The 3,655-nt window shown below is 40.8% G+C and overlaps 1 protein-coding gene across 1 annotated transcript in view; it reads left to right on the forward strand.

Moving 5' to 3' along the window:
• LOC101849097 (endoglucanase 4) overlaps positions 1–3,655 on the forward strand; it is a gene marked incomplete in the record, with an annotated part of 43,502 nt that overhangs the window by 16,406 nt on the left and 23,441 nt on the right.

Consider the following 3,655-nt stretch of genomic DNA (forward strand, 5'->3'; position numbering starts at 1 on the left):
GAGGGGGAGGGGAGGGGAGGGGGGATTAGGGAGGGTCGGATTGTAGGTATTCTGTATTTCCCAACTTGAATGACTAGCTTTTCGTGTTTGATGGGAAAAAATGTTTAACTTCATCTGCCATAAAACGCATTGTAATGTTTGAACGTCTTACTACTAGACTAAGTGATGTTTCAAATTCAAATCTGAAGTATTTGGCTCAGTCAGGACATACCTTAAGGCTAAGGACTATAAGGAAAAGAAATGTATAGAAGACAAGACACTTACAGTTACAGTATGTATACGAATCTGTAACCTATGTGTGTTATCAAGCCCATGGCGAAATTGGCAGGATGCTGATGTCTTTTCCTTTTGTATGAAATTTGCTATGAACATCTTTTTAATACGGCGAAGCTACGTGAACAAGATATTTGAGACCTGAAAAGCTGTTCCCTATTTGCGGGTTCGCTCTGTGCATGCTAGATTGTTGTAAGTTCTTCTGTTTTAAGTCTAGATCTATATTATTTCAAAACCTCTCTGTCTCTCTCTTCCACGCAGCTCTCAAATCTCTCTGGCTGAGAAACAAGCACCCCGAGCAGACCGGAAGTGCCTCGTGTCCGTACAGCGCCTCAAGCCAACACCAGCCAGCGGTAGGCAGACGGTAGAGAGAGACATGGGAGTCCAGCAAAAAAACTGTACTCACACTTCTAATTCTAAGGGTGCCGAGCACTTAAGCCTGAGCTACACATCTGAGACATTGGAGCTTTTCTACTAGTTTCAGTATAAGAATATAGTTTAGATATTTTTTAAATGTTTAGGCGTAAAGCTAGGAAACGGAATCCACAAACACGTCTATGTAATGGGGTCAATTTAGAAACTAGCTCTTTTATTCATTGTTGAATTTGAAATAAATAGTGATACATGAGCAACGTGTACCAAGAGTCCCCGTCTTCCACTAATAAAAAAACGAATTGTAGCTGTGTCCATGTGTGCACGTGTGTAGGCCTATGTGTGCATATTACATATGGCGGAAAACATTCACAGAGTATGAGTTCATGAGTTGAAGGATATGTACAACATTAGGCCTTTTGAGAATAATCCGGTTTTTTAAACAAACAACTCCATTATCATATTTCCATGGAACATTGTGACAAGAGGTTTTCTCAAAACAATTACACAACACCAATAGCCACCTTCTATTTCTCTAAAAATTAAACGCTGGAAATAAAAGTCTTTTTACTGCTCTTTGTTTCATCTGTCTGCTCATCCCCAACCTGAAAAAAAAACAGCAGCTATTAAAACTTATAAAAGTTACGTTGGCAGGAGTGTGACTCCTTGCAGGGTGACCCATGTCTAAAGAGAAGGCTCTGACAAACATTGAGAAGGCTGAACCCATTTAGAAACTGCTGCAAGAGGACACCCCCCTCCTCAACTACTGTTCAAATTAATCCCCAGCAGTGTGAAGAAAGGTGAGGGGTGATGATCTGATTGAAATCAAAAGTTTTATGTCCTCATCTAAACAAACTAGACCTGTTAAGAGGCATGCTGTCTCAGCTCTACCTGTCAAGGCCATCCCAGTCTGAACTAGATACAGAAGAGGAGAAAAGGGAAAATTTCTAGATAAACCACGTTAATGAAACCAGTGCTCAAATACGTAATATGTTTCAACTAATTGTCGTGACTTCGCCATTCACACTGAACTGAATCAGTGAAGTCAAACAGCCACAAAGGTGAAGCCACTTTTGACACATTTGAAACATCCTGACTGCAGCTTTCTAAAAAGAGAAGAAAAAGCCTCATTGGAACATTTTTAAAAAATCAGGTATCACCTTTGAAAGGAAAATTCAACCCCCCCCCCCCCTCCCAAACACGCAAATTGTACTCCATCACTTAAACAGTGTCAAACCTTTTACTTTAACAGGATCTAGACCCACCCTCGACACATTCTCTCCCAGACACACAGGTCATGCATGTCCCATTCAAGTCTACAAATTCTACTGAACAATACAAAATGAAGTACAGCTTGGAACATATAACACAAACACGGAAAACAATAAATTATGGATAGCTCGTTCACTTTGCCATTCCCCAACTGATATTTCTTTAATTTTTCATTATATCGATGAACCTGAATTATGAATGTGTGAAGCACATTTGTCAATCCTTGACATGTTTGGGTTCTCGGTGCTTGCCTGTACTTCTCACAAATAGTTACAGACCATCAATAACACTTCCTACACATCATTAAAAAACTAAGCATCATCACATGCCTCCCTTCAGTAAAAAGTCAGCTCTGAGAAGGGCATGGAGCCCTCTGATACAGATTAGCCTTGCCACCTCAACCACTTGGGTTCGAATCTTTTCTCCACCAGTCTCCTTTTCCAAGAAGTCCCTCAACTCTGCCTCGAGTACATGTTAGGATATAAATAACAACAGTTCACGTCAAGACTGATGGAGAGTATAGAACATTATGATTAAAAACAAGTACATTAAAAAATAGCAGTCATTTGACTAAGCCAAGGTTTAATAAATATAATAATATAAAAAGGTCACTGTACAAAGAGGAAGAAGAAAAGACAGACAGAAAAAGAGATGGGAAGAAAACATCACTGTTAATAGACAGGTTTGAATTTGGGCGAAGCCCTTTGAAAGGCTGAAACAGAGGGGGGGGGATAAGAAAAAAAAAGCAAACCACACTAGAGCATCCGTCAACCACCCACATGTGAATGTTTAGAAAATGATCTGCACTGAATTTTATTTTCAAATAATCAGGTGGCTCGATAGGTGCAAAAATAAACCATTAAAATTTACACAGATATAACTGTTCAAACAGTGCTTATCTATGCTCAGGACCTTAGAATACATTTGTGACACGACGCGGTGGAATCAGGTGCTCGTCGAAGTTTGAACATGTAGTTATTGGTAGTACTTTAACTAACTGAATCATGTCCATTCGTCTATTGTTCAATGAAAAACACCCATTTATCTCTAAAAAAGCAGAGATATTTGTGATTGAAAGAGGTAGCGGTCGCCTGGTTTCAGAGTAAAATTAGCGAGAAAATGGCCGCAAAAATTTGCTGACTTTCATAGCTTGATAGCCCTTAATGGAAACCAAAAACTTACATTTTTGTGTGCCTTTAATCATCCCTTTTAATTAAAATCCACGTAAAAATGTATTCTTAGAAGGACATATAAGGTGTTGAGCCAAAAAACAAAAATTCGATTAAAATTGCCATACCGGTGGAAAAAAAACGATTTCTCCGATTCCAATATTTTGACGAGCGCCTGAATCTACCGCGATGCATTAAGACACTCACGTTTGTTACCACCTTGATCTCTGCCAAAGACCTTAAAGATCTAATACAAAGTACATGCGTACATATTTGCTCCTTGATCTGTGCCCAGCTCCTGCCCCATGGCTCCGGCACAGTGTGGCTCTTACGTGCTGCGGGCGCACGGCCCCAACACCCACACTCTGTACGGAGCCCTAGTGGGCGGGCCAGGAAGTAGTGACGACTACAAGGACGAGAGGGAGAACTATCAGAACAACGAGGTGGCCACTGACTACAATGCTGGGTTCACCACCGCTGTTTCTGGTGAGTGAGGGTGTGTGTGTGGGTTGGTGTTGGGGGGGTGGGGGTGGGGGCGGTGTTGATGTGAGTGTGTGTTAGAGAGAGAG

Source organism: Aplysia californica, unplaced genomic scaffold, assembly GCF_000002075.1.
Source record: "Aplysia californica isolate F4 #8 unplaced genomic scaffold, AplCal3.0 scaffold01130, whole genome shotgun sequence".
NCBI lineage: Eukaryota > Metazoa > Mollusca > Gastropoda > Aplysiida > Aplysiidae > Aplysia > Aplysia californica.